This window comes from Pleurodeles waltl, chromosome 5 (genome assembly GCF_031143425.1).
Source record: "Pleurodeles waltl isolate 20211129_DDA chromosome 5, aPleWal1.hap1.20221129, whole genome shotgun sequence".
Lineage (NCBI taxonomy): Eukaryota > Metazoa > Chordata > Amphibia > Caudata > Salamandridae > Pleurodeles > Pleurodeles waltl.
The window spans coordinates 838,029,429-838,055,593 of NC_090444.1; the positions used below are offsets into that span (position 1 = coordinate 838,029,429).

The following is a 26,165-nucleotide window of genomic DNA, read 5'->3' on the forward strand; positions in this document are numbered from 1 at the left end:
AAGAAATGGGCGGAGAGAGAAAGGTGAAAAAAGAAATAGGTGATACTGAATGGTAAGCAATGCGGGTGAAGAGTTACAGTGAGCTGCAATAGAAACAACAGTGAGGAGCAGATTGAGGGGTGAGGTGCTGAGAATGTTAAGGTAGAGATAAGCACAAACTGTATTGGGGAGAAAGGAGAAGTCGTTGAAAAGAAGTGAGGTAGACATCGTTGAGGTAAAAAGAGTTGAAATAGAGTGAGGATAAATATAGAAATAGTTAGAAAGAGTGAGATAGAAGGGGTGAATTCAAATAAGAAGAGAAACCTAAGGTTATGTATTTTCATTGACTTGCTATCACTATTCTTAGAGCATAAAGATTAATGTTAGGGAGGCTGGGTATACCCAGCAAGCAAATTTATATATGTAGTCTGACTTTTTGTTCGTTATTACAATTGGAAATCCGCCTGTCCAATTACTTTCCGTGGAGGTGGTAGTGTAGTTTGGAGAATGGTGGCCTGGGCTTGTCCATGCCTTATATGTAATTAATTTTCTTGTATCCACGTTTACACAGTGCAGCGTGACCTCAACACCACTGCGAGACGTTTACGCTTTCACACAATTCACTCCGAAAAAAGTAGGCGGGGAGGAATCGAAAAGGAGTCACATTTCATTAAGAAGCTAAGTAAGTGAGCAGTCAGCATGAGAGAGCAGTCGCACTTTCACACAAGTAAGACAGCGGTGGGGTTTAGCTCGATGCCCAGTGAGAACAAAGCTACTGAGATTATTGCTGTGGATCCACTTTTGGCCATTCGGAATATTGTTGATTGGAGTTTGCAAAGTGGAAACGATTTATAAAAATAGTACAGCCACCCACGCATTTGTTTGGTGGAAAAAGTTGCTTCAGTCTCCAGGAAGGTAGGATTGTAACAAATTATCATTTTTACTATGTCGTTTCAACACATGATTATCAGTATACCGTAAATCTTTCTTTAACTGAAGTGTAAACTTTTTTAAATTATAAGATCAAACTTTTAAAATGCGTACCTGTCCAGAGTTGCAGTTAATCAATACTATTTTTGATGCACATTTAGTTCAATGAATTATTGAGAGCTTTTAGATAGTGAGATAAAGAACATTTGATAATTCATTTTTAAACTGTGATGCATGCATTCGTTAACATTGTTTTGTCAATTGTTTGAATCTGTTTATAGCACACTGAGATAAAAGTATGTTTTAAACGTCATAATGTAACACAAACAACCCATGAAAAATGAGTCACTCACTTGCAGTATGGATTTGGTATCACTAACAAGTTTCTTTTACAAGCAGCAACAATGACAAAAAAACAAACTAGCACGTGTACAGTAGGGCGTATCAAACGGGAGAAGTAGGGGCATATTTATAAGTCCCTAGCGCCACCTTGTGCCACATTGGTGTCATTTGTTTTACACTTTTGTGGCCCAACAAGGCAAAAATACTTGTGCTTTATTTGAAAAGTGGCGTAATGCATGCATTGCACCACTTTGTAACTCTTTGTGCTACATTATGCCTGCGCCAGCCATAATGTATGCAAAGGGGGCATTCTCCCGTTGGGGGTGGGGGAGTGGTGAAAAAAGGGGCAGGGAAATCTAGCAGATTTCCTTGTGTCACTTTTTTCGGCACTTTTAACGCTTGCTCAGAGCAGGCATTAAAGGAGGTACTCCATTGTTTACAATGGGCCCCTATGTATTCTGCAGGAGTAGCAGCAAAAGTTTGGTGCTACTCCTGCATAGTACATCAATAGTGTCATGAAAAATCACGCTATTGCCCCCTGCGATGTGCCACAGTGCGCCATATTTATACGGCACATACAAGGTGGCGGTGGGGCGCTAACGGTCGTAAGGAAAGTGGCGCTGCACTGGGTGCGACACTGCTTTCCTTAAATCTGCCCCTATGTGTCTTTATTTGACACCATACACTCCAATGGCTCCAAGACAACAAATGGAAATGATCATTTTAGAAAATGGCTGACAACTAAACTGTACATTTGAAATTACGTAAGAAATTTACAGAGGAGGTCGGTGCTGTCATTCCATCTCGAGTGTAATGAAGAAGGGGCTGTCCAAACATGCAATGATATAGTGTAAGACATGAAGTAATCATGTCTTCTTTAAATGAAGGGCATCACTGGGAGGGAGTGGTTCCTGCCATTTCATTTTTCATATTACAGTTTGGAAATAGGCAGCTGTGTCCAAAACGAGTGGATTGCATTACCAAACGAAATACGATTGACCGAGTTCTTCGAGAAAAACAATATTATTTTCTACTGATTCACTTAAATTTGGAGTTTTAATGTACGAGGGTGTAATTGGAAAAGTTGCCTTTTGCCCATTAATCGAAATTGCTGGAAATATTCCATTCATTGGGCATACTTGTTCGTGATGAACAATTACTGTTTTGTTATTATGATGGAATGAAAAAAAACACATTCTCTTCAAAAAAGAAATCGATAAACCAATCAGTAAATCTTCTTTCTAGTACTGCTTCAGAAAATAAATCTTCAAAAATTGAGGTTTAATTAATCTTTCACGTGTTCCTAATAATACGCAGTTTGTTATCATTCAAAAAGAGGTTCCTGTACCAACTGTTTGTGTCCTCTGAAATATATACAATTATGGAGACAACTGATTTTTTAATGCTGCACAAGATGTTTTAGTGCATTTATCTGGCATGTCACTTGTGTAAGTGTTGAAAAAAACAGGAACAACTTCGGCTGAATAGCTATCAAGATTATTACCTAAAACCAACAAAACGTTGAGATTTGACATTTCTGATGAGGTTCACGTCCGAAACCCGACTGACTCGCAGATGGACTGCTGCTGCTCTCAAACATGACCTCACATATCACTAGTAAAATTAAACATGATATTGGTATATACATATACTTGCAAAGTTCCAGTAGTACAGTATCATTGACAGTGGCTGTTCTTGTAAATAGGACACAGAATAAAGGATTTTATAACTATACACATTAGTAATGCTGTTCTCAAACTTATAGGTTGTAGCTGTAAGGCCTTCGTCCCACTGTCAACATTATGATGGGAGCGAGATCATAAATGATGTCAATTGTGTTCTTACATTAGATATTGCCGTACATCATTGTTGACTTTATTTCTGATTTGCCGGCATTCACTGGCAATACTAATAGACATAATTTGTAGGTCAAAGGCTCGCGACCACTGGTATAAGTACCACGTTCAACATGCAGCTGTCCTCAGAAACAAGCATTTACTAAACCAATAGGTTTGATTTTTGTTTTGTTATAATGTTCATACATAAATTTATTACCAAAGAAGGAGGCAACGTGTATATAGTCACTCATGTTGACATTGAAATAACTAAACCACGGCAAGTGTTACATGTTTGCACTGCTACTTGCACTGCAACACTTAAGAAAAGTAGCCGATATGTATACAAATGAGTGAAAGTTAAGCATTAATACGAATCAATATGGAGCATAGTAGGTGGGATTTCCAGAGCTATGCATCAGATGTTTATATTTTATTTCTAGTTAAGTATGCAAAAGTTGTGTACAAAATAGTTTGTGTATTTAAAGTTAAAAGAGCATATTAAGGCAGAAATTAAAAAGATGTTCACAGACCGCGCTAATACACAGAAAATGTACCACATGGTGAGCCAATGCTTATTTCTCGCACAGAAGGAAAACTGTAAGGCTGCCAAAGCTGTATAAGGGTTGCATGTTAGTGATGCTTTGTGAAACACCTTTTCATTATTACATAATCAAAATGATTGGCCATATAAATTGGGGGAGTGTAGATCTTAAAGGAATGGACAAGTGGAGGTTGCAGTGTGGAGAGCTAGTCGCAAGGGGAGAGCGCAGGATAAATGGGAGAGTTGGGCCGGCTTTAGTCTCGGTGGCGCTCAGTGACAAATTTGCTTTGGCACCCCCTCCCCACCAATTTCCACGTTCTCCACGGATTCCCTCACTACGGGCCTCCGCGGGTGTCCCTTTTGTCTCTAAAGCCCCTCTCTCTCATACGTTTAATTTGTTTTAAAGCACTAGTTGGGGGTTGTCTTTTCTCATAAGAATGTATTTCTTCCCAAACGAACACTAGGAATAGATAATCAAAGGCTGGAAAAAAAGCATAGCATCCTAACCTATACTATGGAGTTTGCATGCAGCTCCTTCGTGACAGTTCATAAGTAATTGTGCTATATTAGGATTGCAACTTACGAACTCCAAGTAACAACAGGAAGTCTATAATAAACGCAGTAACCCACTGAGCTATCCACTTAAAATAGAGTGCCAGTTCTACAAGAAAATGACGCATCAGTCCGGAAGCGCCACTTTTCTTGCGCCACCTCTGCCCCATCTAATGACACCATGGTTGTGACTTATTTACAACATGGCGTACCATGGGGCCTGTTTCCGCAACATCGTCATAATTTATTGTGCTATTGTGGCTCTTTACTGGATAAGTGCTATAAATTATGGCTCTAGTGCAGCAAAGCACTAGGGAGGCCCATAGGTTTCTATGGGCCCCTCATTTTAATGGTGTTAAAGATGCCAGAAAAAATGTTGCAGTGAAGTCTTGTAGGTTTTACTGCGCCATTTTCTCTGGCCACCCTGAGTGCGAACACCCTCCTTGCATACATTATACCTGGTGCGGGTATAATGTGGTGCAAGGGGTTACAAAGTGGTGCAATGCTAGCATTGCTCCACTTTGTAAATATGGCGTGGGAAATGGCCTCCTTAATGTCACATTTGTGTAAAAAAAAAAATGATGCTAGTGTGGCGCAAGGAGGCAGACGGGCCTCATAAATCTGGCCCAGAGTTCTGTGATCTGCTCTGTACTATTCATTGCATTAGGTGGCTGCACTAGTGGCGGAACCCTAAAGCCGGCCCTGTGAGGGAGTTCAGGGTATATGATTAAATGTTTCTAATGCCTATTTGCCTGTCAAAGATACAGATGGCATGTAGATGACTGTTTCCCAGTCCTTTTGGCCATTTATAGTTGTGTCTAGAATGTGAGAAACTCCGTGAAAGCCCTTCTGATGTTTCAGAGGCACGTCTTGATTTGTTTAACTCTGAATGTGTCATACTAGCCTTTTAGAGATGTACTGAAAATCCTGGCTGATCTACTCCAATCCTACTAGCCTTTCACAGAAAAAACAGTATTGTGACTAACATTACACCAGCCTTATCCTGTCAGAAGTGTGCCTGGCTTGTGAGTAACTCTGTTCTAGGTTTATTGCCCTCTCTGAAATGCACCTCTCATGCGACTGATTCTGCCCTAACATTCTTGGAATATTCAGAAGAGCATCGGATATGTAATTTTACCTGACCCAGCCCATTCTGTTTTTTAGCGGCCAGAGGGCAGTTTCCATCCCTTACTATTTTTCTCCTGAAGTCCCCTTTTGTTCATGAATATAGTAGAGTAAACACACAAAGTGATATATTTTTTAAAACGAAGACACATTTTAATAGGGCCTGAGTTACCTTCGCATTTTTTGCGTTTAAAAAAAATCTAATAGCAGGTTTGAACAACCCATTTTCATGTTGTCTGGCTAAAAACACAGTAGGCTCATGAGCATGTTTGCCGAACTCACCAAGCAAAAAAGAAAGCTACAGCAGCACATGACCCGGCTCCCCCGACCTTTCTCCCCACTAACTGGAAGCTATATGTGCGGACTTCCTTCCCAATCATATACAAGTTATACAGTTTAGGCATCAGCAGGTTACGCGTCTCATAAAACATAAGTACCAATTGGGCATCAATTAGTTTGCCTCTCACCTGCATAAGCATGTGTGGTTATAGGTACGTTTATTGTTGGTTTGCATGGGTGCCTTTGGTATTTTGCGCCAGTACTTAGATACATGTATGCGTATTGGTCCGTTTGTGCGCCTGCAAGCCTGTAACGGTCAGGTCGTTTCTCTTTACATGTAAAAATATACCTCAGTGTGCGTGCCCTAATGAAAAGCCACATTTATTGGCTTTTTCAACTGCTGTGGAGATTGGGTAGGCAAGAAGGACAGGCTGTAATGCAATTAGGCTAGATATTGAAATCTATGTTGTCTTTTTAAAGGTGCAAAGTGCACCTGACATGCTTCTGCTTTTTTCCCAGCCACACTTACCTGATAGAGGTGCGCCTGTCACATGGCTGACTCTGGAGCAGCCATCCTAAGCTGCTAGAATTGTGCCTGATTGAGTGATACTGCCTCCCTACTGGTTTGTCAGAGATGCACTTGGCATGTGCCAGAATCTGGCTGAGCTCTGCTAATCGTAACAGGTATGCCTGTTTTGATCTAACTTATCGCCATATGTACCCAGCTATATGAGGTCTACGTTTTCTGATTGTACTGTACTATATTGCAGCATTTATATAGTGCTTATTACACCTATGTGGGACACTGAAGCATTTGCCTACATCAGTAGCATGCTACACCAAGTAGGGTGTTTGGTGAAAGGATGTTGACTTCGTGTTGATCCAATGTGGGAAGTGGTTCCATGTTGCGCGTGACAAGATGACTTTGTCTAAGCCATAGGACTTGTAGGAGGTGCACCTAAAATATGATTAACTCCACCTCCAAGTTACTTTTACTGCAGGGTTACCATTTAGGGCCAGTTTTACTAAGCCCTTGCATTGCCCTTGTGTCACAAGGGCTTACGTGAGATGTACTAAGCCACTCAAAACCACCTTGTGTGGCTCTGTGTGGTTTAGTAAATCCAGAGTAATGCAAGGTGGTGCAAATCACTGCCTAACAATAATCTGCATTGGGAAGGCATTCCATGGGTGCAGCATGTGCATTCCCATTTATCCACCTATGAATGTTCAGACAATCACAGATTTACTAAAGGGGTGCATCAAAATTGTAAGCCTTTTCAACAGAGGTGTAAGGAGGAGAAAAATCTTAATTTCTTCTCATTGTTTCCTCTTTCTACATTTGCTGTGGAGAGGAAAATGCCTTGAAGAATTGCTTTTGAGCTGGAAGGATCCTTTCCTGCACAAAAACAATCCTGCCTGTAATGCAGGCACCCTTGCACTATGACAGGGGTGCCTGCATTGGTGCTTGACAGCACTGAGTACACCAGTGCTGGGAGAGAGCAGTTGATGTGGCACATTCCTGCTCTCTCACTGTCATGCAGCGAAGGGCAGTAAGATGTCTTGCTGTGTTGTGTGACATTTTGATAAATCTATCCTGTAGTCTTTTATTTCTGTATTAGTAGCTTGATGAGATGGCAATATCTCCAGGGTGTGGAGGAAGGTACTTTTGGTTTGATTATAATTAAAAACTCTTGCACTGAGCAAACACTTTAACACCAAACTGTTATTATACACCCAGAATATGTTTTTTGGTATGTGAAACAAGTAGTTTCTACATCTAATGAACTGCTAAAATGATGTCACATTGAGTCATTTCTGCGTCAACACAAGTGGTGCAGAAAAATCAGATTATTTGGGGTATATTAATTATATTTGAAACAGATAAGATGGATGTTGATAGTAGTATGATATAGAGAACTCCTGTAGTACTTACAGTTAGCAATTTATGGTTATCCCATTTATATGATACAACCTTAAACCTCACATGTAGGAGGCTGGCCTGGTTTTTAGTGGGTACCAAATGTACTTACACCTGATAAGAGGTCCAATTATCCATTATCAGTGAAATGTAGTCAGTGTCTAGAAGCCAGGCTGTCTAGAGGTAGCTGTAGGCAGAGCAGCCAAGGCTGAACTAGGAGACATGCAAAGATCTTGCAATACCACTGTAGCCACATAGCACTTACACACAAGAAAGACAATACTCAGTGTTACCAAAATTAAAGATACTTTATTTTAGTGATACAAGGCCAAAAACATCTTAGAGGCTATACTCCCTTAGGAGATGAGTATACACATAAAATATACACTAGGTACCAAAATCAGGTAAGTAAATAGTCATAAAATAGTGCAAATAGTGAAAATCACCATAGGTTACAATGGGCCTAGGTGGAACACAAACCCTATACTAAAATAGTGGAATGCAAATGTCGGTTTCCCACCTAGGTAAGAGTAGTGTGTAGAGGGACGCTGTGAGTGTAAGAAAACACCAAAGGTAAGTAAAGTACCCCACCCTAGAGGCCAGGAAAACAGGAGTAAAGTACAGCAAGTTTCCTCAGAACAAACTAGGAGTCGTGATAAAGAATTATGTAAAAACCAAGCAAGACTGAAAGACACCAACAATGGATTCCTGGACCTGAAGACCTGCGGAAAGAGGAGATCAAGTCCAAGAACAGCTGAAGAGTCCAGGAGGAACAGGAGCTCCTGCTAACCCAGATGAAAATGCAAAAGTGGATCTCCGGTAAGAAGAAAAAGTCAGAGATGCACCAAAGAAGACAGCTGCTGGTTCATGCTTGGTGCAAGAGATGTCCCACATTGAGTAGAAGAATGCAGGCTGGTTTTCATTGTTGTATTCTACCAACAAGCCTTGGCTCACACAAAATACGCATTTGGCAGGAAAAGGTGCTACCTGGACCCCGGAGGGACCTGGGGGTCTCAACTCGGACTGAGGAGACCGAGGTGGCTTTTACCACTTCAGAGAGCCCTCAGCAAGCCCAGGCAGCACTCACAGCCGTCCCAGGACACGAGGACAAAGGATTTACAAAACATGGTCATCGCAGCACTACACAAAGGGATCCCATGTCGCCGGAGAACAACTCAGGGAGCTGAGCGTCGCAGGACAGAGTGTTGGGGACCTGGGCTATGCTATGCACAAAGAGTTCCTTACAAAAGCACACAGAAGCCCTAGGAGCTGCAAAATACGTGGAGCACAGAGGTCCTGTCTGGCTCAGTGTGAGAAAATATCCTCTATCTAGCTTAGTTACCCCCACTTTTTGGCCTGTTTCTGAGTGTGACAGTGTGTTTTTACTGTGTCACTCGGATCCTGCTAGCCAGCACCCCAGTGCTCATAGATAAAACCTTATATGTCAGTGTGTTTTGCCTGTCTCACAGTGCTCATAGTTTTTGGCCTATGTGTGTGTTGTCAGTAGTGCTTAAATGTGTCACTGAGGCTCTGCTAACCAGACCTTCAGTGCTTATGCTTTCTCTGCCTTTAAATTTGTCACTATAGGCTAGTGACTTCATTTACCAATTTCAATTGGCACACTGGACCCCCCCTTCTACGTCCCTGGTATATGGTACCTAGGTACCCAGGGCATGGGGTTCCAGGAGATCCTTATGGGCTGCAGTATTTCTTTTGCCACCCATAAGGAGCTCAGACAAACCCTTTCACAGGACTGCCACTGCAGGCTGCGTGAAATAGTGCACACATTATTTCACAGCCATTTTCATTACACTTAAGTAGCTTATAAGTCACCTATATGTTTAAAGTTCATTTAATGAAGGCTAGGTGCAAAGTTACTAAGTGAGAGGGCACCCTTGCACTAGCAAAGCTGCCCCCACATAAGTTCAGGGCCAATTCCCTGGACTTTGTGAGTACGTGGACGCCGTTACATGTGTGCACTACATATAGGTCAATACCTATATGTAGCTTCTAAATGGTATCTCCGAATACGGTCATGTAAGATGTCTAAGATCATGGAATTGTCCCCCCATTCCAAATAGGGTAGTGGGGAGCCAAGTCCATGCATCCTGGGGGCTCCACCTTGGACCCCCAGTACTTCCAAACCAGCTCTCTGAGGCTTGCAATGCAGCTACAGCTGCTACCACCTCACAGACAGGGTTCTGCGATACTGGGGTCTGAGCAGCTCAGTCCCAGGACGGCAGAACAAAGCATTTCCTTTGGGAGCAGGGTGTTACACCCTCTCCCTTTGGAAATAGGTGTTACAGGCTGGGGAGGGGTAGCCTCCCCAAGCCTCTGGAAATGCTTTCAAGGGCACAGATGTGCCCTCTTTGCATAAGCCAGCCTATACCGGTTCAAGGATCCCTTGTCCCTGCTCCAGCGTGAAACTGGACAAAAGAAAGGGGAGTGACCACTCCCCTGTCCATCATCACCCTAGGGATGGTGGCCAGAGCTCCTCCAGTGTGTCCCAGACTTCAGCCATCTTGCTTTGCAAGGTGTGGGGACACTCTTGAGGCCTCTGAGTGGCTAGTGCCAGCAGGTGACATCAGAGACCCCGCCTGATAGGTCCATACCTGATAAGTTAACCAATCCCCCCTCTCAGGGCTATTTAGGGTCTCTCCAGTGGGTTCTCTTCAGATTCTACTTGCAAGTTTCCAGCAGGAATCCTCTGCAACCACTGTTCCGTCCTCTGACCTTCGATCAACCGCAGCCTACTCCAGGAACCGCTGTAACAACAAAGTATCCAGAATGGATACTTTTCCTCTGCAACTTCAGCTCCAGCCAGCAACTGCAACAGTTTCCATGGTGTGCACGCTCTGAGGACTCCCTGTCTTCACCCTGCACCAGAAGGACCGAAGAAATCTCCTGTGGGGTGACGGAGTCACTCCCCTGCTGAAGCAGGCACCTTCTAAGTCGACCACTGGTTCTCTTAGACTCCTCTCCTGACGACGAGCATGCTCCTTGGAACACAGAGGGTGGACCCCATCGACATAGATTGTCCTGAGGTCCTGCTGTCCCAATTTGGAGAAGGTAAGACCTTGCCTTGCACGAGAACGACAGTACCACTATGCACTGCATCTTCTTCACCTCCTGAGGCCTCTGTGCACTTTTTGCAAAATTACTTTGTCCACAGCCTGGTCCAGATCCCATGCTCTCTATCCTGTGACGCTCAACTCGCTGAGTTGTTCTCCGGCGGCGTGGGACCTTCTGTTGTAGTGCTGCACCAAACGCATTTTTCACCTCCTTTGTCATCATGTCCTGGGACTCCCGTGGATGCTATCTGGTGCTCTGAGGGCTCTCTGATGTGCTGAGAGCCCCCTCTTCCTCCTCACACAGAGTTGAGGTCCCCAGGTCCCTCCTGGGTCCAGATAGTGCCTACATGACGCAAAACGTGCCGGACCCAAGGCTTGTTTGAGGAATCCGTTGCCAAAACTCACCTTCTTCCAATTTCTTTCCGTGGGACATCCAGTGCATCATGCAGGAACCCGCTGACATCTTCCTAGGGTGCATTTCTGCAGTCTTCGTCCAACCAGGGACTCTCCTTTTGCATCCTCTTCTGGGTTGGCAGGGGCTCCTGGTCTTCCTGGAACTTCTTTTGACTTCTGGACTTGGTCTCCTTCTTTTGTAGGTCTTCAGGTCCAGGAATCCACCATTTGTTGTTTGCAGTCTTGGTTGGATCTTGCAATAACTCTAATCACGACTTGTAGTGTGTCCTAAGGAAACTTGCAGTACTTTACTCCTGCTTTTCTGGGCTCTGGGGTGGGATAATTTACTTACCTTTACTGTATTCTTACTCTCCCAGCGATTCTGCACACACTACACTTGACTAGGGGGGAATTCATGATTCGCATTCCACTTTCTTAGTATATGGTCTGTGTTGCCTCTAGACTTATTTTCTCCCATTGCATTTCCTATTGTTTGCACTATCCTATGTCTAATTACTTACCTTATGTTGGTGTCTAGTGTATATATTGTGTATAATACTTACCTCCAGAAGGAGTATTGCCTCTAAGATATTTTTGGCCTTGTGTCAACAAAATAAACAACCTTTATTTTTGGTAACACTGAGTATTGTCTTTACTTGTGTATAAATACTGTGTAACTATAAGTGATATTGCAGGAGGTTTGCATGTCTCCTAGTTCAGCCTAAGCTGCTCTGCTATAGCTGGTGATGGACAGGGGAGTGGTCACGCCCCTTTCTTTTGTCCAGTTTTGCGTCAGAGCAGGGACTGGGGGTCCCTGAACCGGTGTAGATTAGATTGTGCAAGGAGGGCACCGTTTGTGCCCTTCAAAGCATTTCCAGAGGCTCTGAGAGGATACCCCTCCCATGCATGTAACACCTATTTTGAAAGTGAGAGGATGTAACACCCCTCTCCTAAAGGAAATGCATTTTTCTGCCTTCCTGGGATTGAGCTGCTCGAGACCCAGGAGGGAAGCAGCCTGTCTGTGAGGTGGCAGCTGCTGGGGCTGTAGTGAAAAGCTCAGAAGACTGGTATGGCAGTACAGGGGGTCCATGGTGGAGCCCCCACGTTGCATGAAATTGCCCCCTCCCCAATACCAGAATCAGATTGGGGTACAATTTCTTAATCCTAGACACCTAACATGGCCGTTTTCGGAGTTACTATTGTGAAGCTACATATATGTGTTGACCTATATGTAGTGCACACTTATAATAGTGTTCCCGCACTCACGAAGTCCGGGAAAATGGGTCTAGATGATGTGGGGGCACCTCTGCTAATGCAGGGGTGCCCTCACACACATGTACAATGCACCTAGCCTTCAGGATCTGAAGGTTAGATATATAGGTGACTTATAAGTGTTCTGGTGCAGTGAAAATGGCTGTGAAATAGTGGCTTACTATTTCATTCAGGCTGCCATCTCAGTCCTGAAGAAGTGTTTGTATGAGCTCCTTATGGGTGGCAAAAGAAATGCTGCAGCCCATAAGGATCCCCGGGAACCCCAATGCCCTGGGTACCTAGGTTCCTTATACTAGGGACTTATAAGGGGGAGTCCAGTATGCCAATTTGGAGTGGAATGCTGGGTTACCCATATATAGGTACAAATCTGGAATCAGAGAGAGCAGAAGCACTGGAGTTCTGGTTAGCAGGACTCCAGTGACACAAACAAGCATACTAACAAAACAGTGAAACATACTGGCATATATACCACAAGCTATGAGCACTGGGGTCCTGACTAGCAATATCCCAGTGAGACAGTAAAAACACACTGACAAACACTGAAAACAGGCCAAAAATGGGGGTAACCATGCTAGAACGGCTACTTTCTCACAACACGTCATTACCACGTGTTCTTTTACCATGTAAGTCATTAGAATGAGTTGTTTGGAAAATGCGCTGTTGGACTGGCGTTCTATTTTAAGTCCAACACCTTCTCTACTGTAGCACAGACTGGAATTGGAATAGTAAGTTATAAGGGAAGTCGTTGTTACAATTTGATGGTAAAGGAACACGTGGTAATGACGTGTTCGTTGTATTGCCCCCATGGTAAAGGCATGCTTGCTAAATACATGCAAGCTCAGTCATACTACAGGACTGCAATGAACATTAGACACTATATGAAGGATGAAGTATTATTATACCTGACTTTTAACATGTGGAATACGCAAACTCTGGGAGTTATATCCGTTATGTGTTCATTTGTATAGAATGAATCAACATGTTCAAATTTTGACAAGAAATTTACAAAGTGTAACTCTAGTAAGATACACATTAGAACATATTTCAATAGAATCTGATTCATTTTCACTAACTCAAAAACATACTTTCTGTGCATATAACAGTACTTTACCCTACTGTATGTTTTTCTTTAGAGCAATGTGAGACGGGATTTCACACACATTTTTGACATGACCAAATATTGGAATGCCTCGGTGGCTGAGCAGACAACCCTGCCAGCACAGACTATGGCCCTCGTTTTCCACCTCCTGCCAAACTCAAACTGCTGAGAGACCACCTGTGTGGTCCAAACACCACCGGCCCTATTTGGAGTTCACCGGAGGTCCAGCGGGCAAAAACAGCTTCAAATGAGACTACTGGATTTTGAGCGTCAGAATCGCCTGCGGTGTGGGAGACTGAGTCTGACCCACCACAGGTGACACCTGTTGCCCCAATCCAGGTTTTGCTCCAGCTAACTAGCAGTGCCTCATCTTTGCAGAAGGGCAGTGATGACTGGGCAGCCGAGCGCGTGACATAATTGATTTATCAGGGAAACCGTGATCACTCAGGTCTCATCCGTTTCTCTCAGTCACATTAGTCTCACATACACAATGACACATAGAGGCAGTATATGTTTAAATAATGTTTTAATGAAGCGACTGCATCTTAGATAGCAAAGCATGGGCTGCAATAACCAGGACGATACAGCATGACAAGATTAAATTTGTGACAAGGAGTGTAAAGCATAGAAATAACGCTACCATATTGTCACTAGAGTCAATAGACGAATTCCTACCTAGGCTATAATAGAGCACAGCGTGTTAAGCTCTAATTCTGCCCTTCAGGTTCCCCTGGGAAGACATCATCCCCCATACCTGAGCAAAGGCCTGAAGTCTCTATAAGCAGCTGTAGCGACGCGTTCAGTGTAGGAGGCTGGACTGGCTTGTAGTGAGTACCAAGGGGTACTTGCACCTTGCACCAGGCCCAGTTATCCCTTATTAGTGTATAGGGTGTCTAGCAGCATAGGCTGATAGATAATGGTAGCTTAGCAGAGCAGCTTAGGCTGAACTAGGAGACGTGTGAAGCTACTACAGTACCACTTAGTGTCATTCACAATATCATAAGAAAACACAATACACAGTTATACTAAAAATAAAGGTACTTTATTTTTATGACAATATGCCAAAGTATCTCAGAGTGTACCCTCAGTGAGAGGATAGGAAATATACACAAGATATATATACACAATACCAAAAATATGCAGTATAGTCTTAGAAAACAGTGCAAACAATGTATAGTTACAATAGGATGCAATGGGGACACATAGGGATAGGGGCAACACAAACCATATACTCCAAAAGTGGAATGCGAACCACGAATGGACCCCAAACCTATGTGACCTTGTAGAGGGTCGCTGGGACTATTAGAAAATAGTAAGGGTTAGAAAAATAGCCCACCCCAAGACCCTGAAAAGTGAGTGCAAAGTGCACTAAAGTTCCCCCAAGGACATAGAAGTCGTGATAGAGGAATAATGCAGGAAAGACACAAACCAACAATGCAACAACGATGGATTTCCAATCTTGGGTACCTGTGGAACAAGGGGACCAAGTCCAAAAGTCACAAGCAAGTCGGAGATGGGCAGATGCCCAGGAAATGCCAGCTGTGGGTGCAAAGAAGCTTCTACTGGACAGAATAAGCTGAGGTTTCTGCAGGAACGAAAAGGGCTAGAGACTTCCCCTTTTGGTGGACGGATCCCTCTCGCCGTGGAGAGTCGTGCAGAAGTGTTTTCCCGCCGAAAGAACGCCAACAAGCCTTGCTAGCTGCAAATCGTGCGGTTAGCGTTTTTGGACGCTGCTGTGGCCCAGGAAGGACCAGGATGTCGCAAATTGCGCCAGGAGGTAGAGGGGACGTCGAGCAAGACAAGGAGCCCTCTCAGCAGCAGGTAGCACCCGGAGAAGTGCCAGAAACAGGCATTACACAAAGGAGTCCCACGTCGCCGGAGACCAACTTAGAAAGTCATGCAATGCAGGTTAGAGTGCCGTGGACCCAGGCTTGGCTGTGCACAAAGGATTTCCACCGGAAGTGCACAGGGGCCGGAGTAGCTGCAAAAGTCGTGGTTCCCAGCAATGCAGTCTAGCGAGGTGAGGCAAGGACTTACCTCCACCAAACTTGGACTGAAGAGTCACTGGACTGTGGGGGTCACTTGGACAGAGTTGCTGGATTCGAGGGACCTCACTCGTCGTGCTGAGAGGAGACCCAAGGGACCGGTAATGCAGCTTTTTGGTGCCTGCGGTTGCAGGGGGAAGATTCCGTCGACCCACGGGAGATTTCTTCGGAGCTTCTAGTGCAGAGAGGAGGCAGACTACCCCCACAGCATGCACCACCAGGAAAACAGTCGAGAAGGCGGCAGGATCAGCGTTACAGAGTTGCAGTAGTCGTCTTTGCTACTATGTTGCAGGTTTGCAGGCTTCCAGCGCGGTCAGCAGTCGATTCCTTGGCAGAAGGTGAAGAGAGAGATGCAGAGGAACTCGGATGAGCTCTTGCATTCGTTATCTAAAGTTTCCCCAGAGACAGAGACAGAGACCCTAAAAAGCCAGAAAAGAGGGTTTGGCTACCTAGGAAAGAGGATAGGCTAGCAACACCTGAAGGTGCCTATCACAAGGAGTCTCTGACGCCACCTGGTGGCACTGGCCACTCAGAGCAGTCCAGTGTGCCAGCAGCACCTCTGTTTCCAAGATGGCAGAGGTCTGGAGCACACTGGAGGAGCTCTGGACACCTCCCAGGGGAGGTGCAGGTCAGGGGAGTGGTCACTCCCCTTTCCTTTGTCCAGTTTCGCGCCAGAGCAGGGCTAAGGGGTCCCCTGAACCGGTGTAGACTGACTTATGCAGAATTGGGCACATCTGTGCCCAAGAAAGCATTTCCAGAGGCTGGGGGAGGCTACTCCTCCCCTGCCTTCACACCATTTTCCAAAGGGAGAGGGTGTAACACCCTCTCTCAGAGGAAGTCCTTTGTTCTGCCATCCTGGGCCAGGCCTGGCTGGACCCCAGGAGGGCAGCTGCCTGTCTGAGGGGTTGGCAGCAGCTGCAGTGAAACCCCAGGAAGGGCAGTTTGGCAGTACCAGGGTCTGTGCTACAGACCACTGGGATCATGGGATTGTGCCAACTATGCCAGGATGGCATAGAGGGGGCAATTCCATGATCATAGACATGTTACATGGCCATATTCGGAGTTACCATTGTGAAGCTACATATAGGTAGTGACCTATATGTAGTGCACGCGTGTAATGGTGTCCCCGCACTCACAAAGTCCGGGGAATTGGCCCTGAACAATGTGGGGGCACCTTGGCTAGTGCCAGGGTGCCCTCACACTAAGTAACTTTGCACCTAACCTTTACCAGGTAAAGGTTAGACATATAGGTGACTTATAAGTTACTTAAGTGCAGTGTAAAATGGCTGTGAAATAACGTGGACGTTATTTCACTCAGGCTGCAGTGGCAGGCCTGTGTAAGAATTGTCAGAGCTCCCTATGGGTGGCAAAAGAAATGCTGCAGCCCATAGGGATCTCCTGGAACCCCAATACCCTGGGTAGCTCAGTACCATATACTAGGGAATTATAAGGGTGTTCCAGTAAGCCAATGTAAATTGGTAAAATTGGTCACTAGCCTGTCAGTGACAATTTGAAAGAAATGAGAGAGCATAACCACTGAGGTTCTGATTAGCAGAGCCTCAGTGAGACAGTTAGTCACTACACAGGTAACACATTCAGGCACACTTATGAGCACTGGGGCCCTGGATGACAGGGTCCCAGTGACACATACAACTAAAACAACATATATACAGTGAAAAATGGGGGTAACATGCCAGGCAAGATGGTACTTTCCTACATTCAGCAATCAGCAAACAGTCATGGGCTGGAATCTCCCTCTAACGTGTAAGGGACAGGGAAGTGTTTTTATAATAAAACAGATGATGTTCTGAGAAAATTTCCCTACGTAAGGATGTGTGTTTTTCTATGAATGTCACAGACAAAACTTATACCACGTTCACCGGCAACCTATCTTACTGCAGCCTTGGAAGAAGCACAGAGTGAGCAAGAATGTCTTGCTTGAGAAAGAGTGCTGGCCTAGGCAAAACCAATTAGATAGAAATAAGTAAAACAAGACCGTAAAAGTAGCTATTGTAACAATAATAAAACAAAGCCGAATAAAATATATCTAGGTTAAAGTGCACATAGGCAGGCCTAGAATGCTGACATAAAATGGCTACACAACAAAAGTTGGAGGGGGGCTGCGCTGCCCCCTCATGGAGCCAATGTCTGCCCTGTGGACCATCACCCCGCAGGGCCGGCTCCAGCTATGTCCCAGGGTGGCCACCCCAGGACATAGCTGTTTGCTTTTGCTTGGAATAGTCCACTTTCAAGATTTCGCACTTGCAAAAAGCAGAGTTTTCAACTGTCTTCCCTAGACGCAAGCATGCTTGCGGGAAAGATAGATGAAATAATTGCCCCCGCAAGCAGAGAGCTGCTATTAAAAGCAGATCCCTGCTTGTAGAAGCAATGCCGGCTCCCACAGGACAGCAGGATGCTTGGGACAAATGTTGTAATTACATTTGGATGCAGAGTGGAACAGAGTCACTTCTGGCCTAATGGTCACGGTCTTGTGCTGTCACTCAGTAGGCTGAAGGTTCGCATCCTAGTATCACTTGGCAGTGTGTTTGTTTATTTACTGGTGTTTAGACTGTTAAATCTTCCTAGTGATGGAACACTCATGTTTATTTACAATCATATGTGTGGGTTGACTGTTGTAGGTATGTCTGGAAGCATCACAGGAAGGAGTCACCTATGGTCTAAAGGTTAAGGTCACAAACCCTCACACTGAAAGTTGACTTTCTATTTGAGGTGTCCTCCTGGTCATTTTCTTTCTTTAATTTCTTTTAAACTTCAAAAGTTTAAGATTCATACTGAAAGGTAATTTCACTCTTTTAAATTGAAAAATAAATTTTTATTTTCAATTTGTTCAGAAATATCTCATACTAAGCATATAATTGATCAAAGCCTAAACACTCTCTATCTCTCTCCCTCTCTCCCTCTCTTTCTCACTCTCAATGTATCTTTTTCAGTCTTTCTCCCACTCGCTCACCCGCTCAGACCCTGATGGACCCGCTCACAGACTCCCTCAGACTCTCACGTACCCGCTCACAGACCCTCTCAGAGTCTCACACACCCACTGTAGGAGGCTGGCCTGGTTTGTAGTGGGCACCTTGGGTACTTACACCTTACACCAGGTCCAGTTATCCCTTGCTAGTGAATGTAGTAGTGTTCTAGCAGCTTAGGCTGATAGAGGTAGCTATAGCACAGCAGCTTAGGCTGAACTAGTAGACATGCAAAGCTCATGCAATACCACTTATAGTTACACAGTACTTATACACAAGTGAAGACAATACTCAGTGTTACCAAAAATAAAGGTATTTATTTGGGTGACACAGTACCAAAAATATTTTAGAGACAATACTCCTTCTGGAGGTAAGTATTATATACAATATATACACTAGGCATCAAAATTAGACAAGTAAATAGTCATAGAACAATGCAAACAGTAGGAAATCCTATAGAATGCAATGGGAGAAAGTAGGTCTAGGGGCAACACAAACCATATACTAAAAAGGGGGACTGTGAATCATGAATTCCCACCTAGACAAGTGTAGTGTTTTCAGAATTGCTGGGAGAGTAAGAATACAGTAAAGGTAAGTAAATTACCCCACCCCAGTGCCCAGAAAAGCAGGAGTAAAGTACTGTAAGTTTCCTTAGGACACACTATACCTCATTTTGGGGATTTTGCTGCAGCCAACCAAGTCTGCAAAGAACAACAGCTTGATTATTGGACCTGAAGACCTGCAAAGGAAGGGGACCAAGTCCAGAAGTCGAAAGAAGTTCCAGAAAGGACAAGAGCCCCTGCCAACCCAGAAGAGGGTGCAAAAGAAGAGTCCCCAGTTAGTTGAACACTGCAGAAATGCACCCAAGGAAGATGCCAGTGAGTTCATGTATAATGCAAAAGATGTCCCACAGCGTGAAGATCGTTGCCGATGAGATTTTGTGTTGGAAGGTGCCAACAAGCCTTGGCTACCGCAAAAGTGCATTTGTCATCAAAATGCTGCTGGATGCACCCATGAGGGATCTGGGGGTCTCAACTCTGTGTGAGGAGGAAGAGGGGTCACTCAGCACTTTGGAGTCCTCAGGATGCCAGCCAGCACCCCCAAAAGTTTCCCGCAAGAGCAGGGGAGAAGGGGTCCCTGAACTGGTGTAGACTGGTTTATGCAAGGAGGGCACCATCTTTGCCTTTCAAAGCATTTCCAGAGGCTGGGGGAGGATACCCCTTCCCTGCCTGTAACACCTATTTCCAAAGGGAGAGGGTGTAACACCCTGCTCTCAGAGAAACTGCTTTGTTCTGCCTTCCTGGGACTGGGCTGCCCAGACCCCAGTATGGCATAACCCTGTCTATGAGGTGGCAGCAGCTGTAGCTGCAGTGCAAGCCTCAGAGAGCTGGTTTGGCAGTACTAGGGACTATAGCAGAGCCCCCAGGATGCATAGAATTGGCTCCCCAATACCAGATTTAAATGGGGGGACAATTCCATGATCTTAGACATGTTACATGGCCATATTTGGAGTTGCCATTGTGAAGCTACATAGAGGTATTGACCTATATGTAGTGCACTTGTGTAATGGCATCCCCACACTCACAAAGTCCGGGAAAATGGCCCTGAACTATGTGGGGGCATCTTTGCTAGTGCAAGGGTGCCCTCACACTTAGTAACTTTGCACCTAACCTTCAGCAAGTGAAGGTTAGACATATAGGTGACTTATAAGTTACTTAAGTTCAGTGAAAATGGCTGTGAAATAACATGTGCATTATTTCATGCAGGCTGCAGTGGCAGTCCTGTGAAAGGGTTTGTCTGGGCTCCTTTTGGGTGGCAAAAGAAATGCTAGAGCCCATAAAGATCTCCTGGAACCCCAATGCCCTGGGGACCTAGGTGCCATATATGAGGGACTTATTAGGGGGGTCCAATATGCCAACTTAAATTGGTAAATGTAGTCACTGGCCTACAGTGACAAATTTTAAAGCAGAGAGAGCATAAGCACTGAGGTTCTGATTAGCAGAGCCTCAGTGACCCTGTCAGCACTATAAAGAAACACACATTAGGGCCATAAACTATGAGCACTGGGGTCCTGGCTAGCAGGATCCAAGTGAGACAGGCAAAACACACTGACATATAGGTTTTTATCTATGAGCACTGGGGTCCTGACTAGCAGGATCCCAGTGACACAGTAAAAACACACTGACACACACTCACAAACAGGCCAAAAGTGGGGGTAACCATTCTAGAAAGAGGCTACTTTCCTACACCCACTCACAGACCCACTGAAACCCTCTTGCACCCACTCACAGTCCCACAGAGATACTGATACATCCACTTACAAACCCACTAAGACACTGTTGCACTCACTCTCACACTCAGATACACCCTGGCACACCTATTCTCAAACCCAGAGAGACAGACCGTGGCCAACTCCCAATGAAAGCATTTCTCCTTGTTGTGCCATGCTAATGCCAGCCCTGGGGTTGCACTAGATTTTGGCGCTTCCTTAGATTTATACAATTTTGTAAATCTGGGGCATAGTCAAAATGCAAAGAGTGTCGTTGTGGAATGCCCACAGCAGCACCCATTTCATGCCCCTTACACGCAAAGTGGTTTAACTTTGCCTTGTAAATACAGCGCAGTACACAGTGCCACTGGAGTATCACAAAAAAGTGATGCTCTGGTGGTGCTAGGGACTTGTAAATATGCCAATAAGTATTAGATTTAAAAATGCTCCCACTGGCTGGGAGCTGACTTCTGCCCTCACTGATGTGGGTAGGGAAATAAAACACGTATTGCTCCCACCCAGAGGGAGCAGCATAAATTACGTTTCTCCCTCCTGGTGGGAGCAATGCCGGCTCATGCACCATGCGGGGAGCCAGCAGAGGCAATGGGGGCTCTGGGACTCCCCTCGCAGTCCCCAATGTGTTGGCTAATGGGTTCCTCTGGTGGGCACCAAGGGCTGGGGCCCGAGATGGCTTGGGGAGGGGGGCGGGGCAGACCTCTCCCCTTTTCTTAATAAAATAGGACCCTGGTGATGGGGTCCCTAGGGCCTTTAAAGACTCAGGGAGGAGGCCATGCAGCCCCCTTCCATTTAAAAAAGTGTTACATTCCTGAAGGTTGGGGTCCTCAGGGCTTTTTAAGACCCCAGGAGGAAGGCCACACATCCCCTCCCTTATTTTTTAACTAAGGCCCAGGGGATGGGGTTCCTGAGTCCTCTCTGAAGCATAGGGAGGGGGGCACGTGCCTCCCTTCCTAAAAAAATAATATACGTCACCCTCCTGGGGTATGTCACCCTCTTGGGCCCAGGCCCACCCTGGAAGGGTAATAAACAAGAGCGGGATCCTGCTGTTTTTTGCTTTATATAAATCTTACAGTGGATTCACAGATCCTGAGCGAATTTGTAGTAACATTTTAAAACAAATGTTTTTGGCACAAGGAAGGATCCCTTTGGGACTCCACCACCAGGCCTAGCGGATCAGGGTATCCTAACCCTGTCCCCTTATATCTTTTTTGCATTTTTTGTGAGGATCCTGGAGGAAGTCCAGAGTCCTAAGATGGTGGCCATCGCGTCCTGGTTGATATGGTAGCAGCCAGTCAGATCACAGATCTGCAAGCTCCATGGACCCTCTGCTGTGTGATATATATATATATATATGTATATATATATATATATATATACATTTTTGTAACCTTAATTTCTCTAAACTCCTGAATGGATTTACACTAACTCACAAAAAGTACTATTTCTAAACCAAGATCTACCTTTTTGCCAAATTTGGTGTAAATCCATTAAGGTGTTTGGGCTGTAGTTGTGTCAAAATGTTCTGTGAAAAAATGAATGGGGAAACACTTTTTGGGACACCCCCTTTTTTCTCGATCCCTGCTTCAAAGATCAATCCAATACTTTCCATGTGTAAACTTGTCAAAAAGTAGCCTCTTTTGGAATGTTTTGTGGAGATTCTTTAAACGCCATCAAAGCTATTAGCAACACAAAAGCATCCCCTATATAAACAAGATCCTATATACACATATACCTTTTGTTACACTGTTTTGTAATACTTTTTCACTTAGGCAAACCAGATTCGGTGGCTGAGTCTTCTCCTATATCGCTTATAAAGTGTGGAGTGTGGAATGACCTGCCACCACACATTAGGAAATCTTCCTCACTTCATGAATTACGCAAGAAGACCTGGCTTTTCAAGCAGTCCTACTAGGCCCAAGGTTTGGCTAGACTCACACCTCCTTTGTTTCATTATAGACTCCACAAACTTGCATAACATATCTTTTCTCAACTTTATTTGTCATTAATTAAGTTTGTATTTCACTTATCGAAGGTATATAATGATATACATAGGTTTGCAAATTTAATATAGACTTGCATTAAAAATGCAAGAGGGGAAAGCGGAAGGAAGGAAGGAAAAAAAGTTGGGAGTTGCAAAGGGCTCTCTCTATTGACAAAGGTATTTACACTGGTAAATTTGTGGCTGAAGGCAACTCCATTTACGCCTCAAAGGAATTAAGAAAAGCATTCTTGGCAAGTGTAAACACATTCTATTATTGATGCCATACAAGTGTGGAGAAATTTACATTGGTAAAAATCAGTCTAGAAGTGGGAAGGGGGCATTCCAAGACGTGGTTTGCTTTGGAAGTTTGGGAACGATCACATACAAGTAAAATTGTGGACATTCTCAAATGCGTGTCTGCCCCTTTCCCACACTTGGAATGGTGACAGATTTACTCCAGCCAAGGTATGCAGTAAGACACATTCCAGAATTGGAAGGCGAACCAATCAGCCCACGTTTGTTGGGGTGTAGGGGGAAGGGCTTTCTCCACAGAGTGTGTGTTTGCACTGTGGCTTTACCACTAAGTGGAATGCTCGCTATTTCACGACATTACCAGAAGCATGCCTGCACTTGGCCCAGATTTAATGTTTGCAAGTAGAAAACAATCAGGAAAAGCAAGCTCAGGCATTGATGTAAATACTCGTCCAGGCAGGTTTTTAATGAATGAGACTCTTTTTCCTTAGTCAAATGCCAGTGTGACTGGTAAAATAAGAAAATCATAAACAAATTAGGTCATTAATGGCACTGCAGTTAACACAAATGTTTGCACTCTGCACCTTTATATTGAAAGGTTGTGCTCTACCCAAGAGGCCTTTCCAGCTTTGCTACAGGAACCGTGGTGAAATGTCCTGTTCAAGCTTCCGCTTTGCAAATACCTTACCAAAGCTGCACTCAAAACATAAAGAAAACGTATGTTTATATCTTTTGAAATAGCTAACTTGGATTTTTTATGAGATTTCGGAAGGATTGCAATGCACCTGGTATAAGACAACCAGAGTTAGTGCAGGTCAATTCAGGCGGATAACACTGGTCCGTGTTCACGATTTGAAAGACTCAAATTAGATAATAACGTTTCATAAATGTATGCAAGCACCCTGTTCATTCTGAGAACATTTTCTAACTGTGCTTCCTCACGCCACCAATTTAAGGAGCAGATTTACAAGAAGGTGGCGCTTCGGTCCCGATGTGCCACCTTTCTTGCGTCCCCCTTGCCCCCTAACAACACCATGGTTGTGCCGTATTTACCACACCAGCGTCAACATTTTTGATGCTGTTGTGGTGCCTTGCTGCACTAGCGGCAAACGTTTTGATGCTAGTGGATCAAAGCACAGGAAGTCCCGTAGATTATCATGGGTGCATAACTTTAACGCCTGCCCTGAGCAGAAATCAAAAATTACGGGAAAAATGGCGAAGTGAAATCCTGTAAATTTCACTGCGTCATTTTTTCGGGGCTCCCTGTCGGAGAACGCCCCCTTGCATACATTATGCACAGGCATAATGTGGCGCAAGGGCTTGCAAAGTGGAACAACACATGCATTGTATCACTTTGTAAATATGGTGCGAGGAAATGGCCTCCTTAATGCTGCCTTATTGTCAAACAAATGATGCTAAGGTGGTGCTAAGGCGCTAGGGGTTTGTAAGTCTGCCACTCAGTGTGCTACTCAACCCTGGAAAATTGTATGAACACAAGTGATCGAAGTGCATTAAAAAACAGTATGTGATGAACTGCGATGCTGTGCACAATGGAAGGTGTGGTGACTGAGTTTGGGGGCGGGATCAACGGCGCGGCTAAAACAAACAAAAAATTCTGTTTCTTTTCTGTCTTTTACATTGAGGTAACTACATATAAAATAACACAGAGCTTAAATGCAAAATAAATGCAAGTAAAGTTATTCAGTGGGAAATGCATCTTCGTACAATATGTAACCTCTGTTAGTTGATGCACTGTAGAGTTCTGTGCCTGTAAGCAGAAAGTCACACAACTGAATCCAAGTTGGTGAAGATGAGAATAATGACTTGTGTATGTTTAGTGCTACAAGGTCCCAGTCTGTGAAAGAAAGCTCTGTGAATATGTAAGTCATTATTTTAAACTGGCATTACACACAGTATAAGCTAGGTTGCTACAAAAGACAACAACAAGGGTTAAGATAAAGTGCTTCTAAAATATAGCAATTGAATCCAAGTGGTAGTGATGGCGAGCAGTCACGGGTTTCTGAGAGGTCAGTGTAAGCATACATAGGCACAGTACTCAACACTGTACCAAGCAGCTCAAAATTATCATTGTCCAACCCAGTGCTCCTCTTCCCCCCTTGTCATGGGAGAGGACTCCCATGGGGACTGGTGCATTGTTTCTTTTACTGTCAAAAAGGAAATCTAGTCTTGGGATTTTCTTTTTGAAAATAAAAAAGAAAACTGTTCGGTGCTTGGCTCTGTCATGTTGATGAAGCCCTGTCCAAAACAGCCAAATGCATTGACATGAACTGCTGTGACGGTGGTTGCTGGCAATGCTTTATAAATGACTGCCAGCTTGCCAGTTATTTATCAATCTGGCAGACGATCCCTCCACCAGGGTGATGGAGTAATTTACCCCATCACCGTTGGAGGCTGGCCTGGTTTGCAGTGGGTACCAAGGGGTACTTACACTCTGTACCAGATCCAGTTATCCCTTATTAGTGTAGAAGAGGTGTTTCTAGCAGCTTAGGCTGATAGAAGGTAGCTATAGCAGAGCAGCTTAGGCTGAACTAGGAGACATGCAAAGCTCCTACTATACCACTGGTGTCATATGCACAATATCATAAGAAAACACAATACACAGATATACTAAAAATAAAGGTACTTTATTTTTATGACAATATGCCAAAAGTATCTCAGTGAGTACCCTCAGTATGAGGATGCCAAATATTCACAAGATATATGTACACAATACCAAAAATATGCAGTAATAGCAAAAGGAAGTAATGCAAGCAGTGTAAAGTTACAGTAGATTGCAATAGCAGCACATAGGTATAGGGGCAACACAAACCATATACTCCAAAAGTGGAATGCGAACCACAAATGGACCCCAAACCTATGTGAGCTTGAAGAGGGTCGCTGGGGCTGTAAGAAAACAGTGAAGGTTAGAAAAATAGCCCACCCCAAGACCCTGAAAAGTAGGTGTAAAGTGCACCTATATTCCCCAGAGAGCACAGAAGTCGTGATAGGGGAATTCTGCAAGGAAGACCAACACCAGCAAAGCAACCAAAGTGGATTTCCGGACAAGAGTACCTGTGGAACAAGGGGACCAAGTCCAAGAGTAGCAACAAAGTCGAGAGTGGGCAGATGCCCAGGAAATGCCAGCTGATGGTGCAAAGAAGCTGCCACTGGTTGGTAGAAGCTGTGGATTCTGCAAGAACGAAGAGGGCTAGAAACTTTCCCTTTGGAGGATGGATGTCCCACGTCGTGAAGAAGCTTGCAGAGGTGTTCCCACGCA

General features: G+C 44.5%; 1 protein-coding gene across 7 annotated transcripts in view; it reads left to right on the top strand.

Moving 5' to 3' along the window:
* Positions 1-661: 661 nt before the first annotated feature.
* The window catches only part of VIT (vitrin), a 1,755,407-nt gene continuing 1,729,903 nt past the window's right edge, over positions 662-26,165 (top strand). For 6 of the 7 annotated variants that reach the window (XM_069234890.1, XM_069234889.1, XM_069234895.1 and 3 more), the window contains exon 1: positions 662-894. The gene's annotated coding sequence lies outside the window, so the exon portion shown is untranslated. Of the gene's footprint in view, positions 895-6,105; positions 6,271-26,165 lie in introns of all 7 variants that reach the window. The other variant, XM_069234891.1, reaches the window with a different exon arrangement.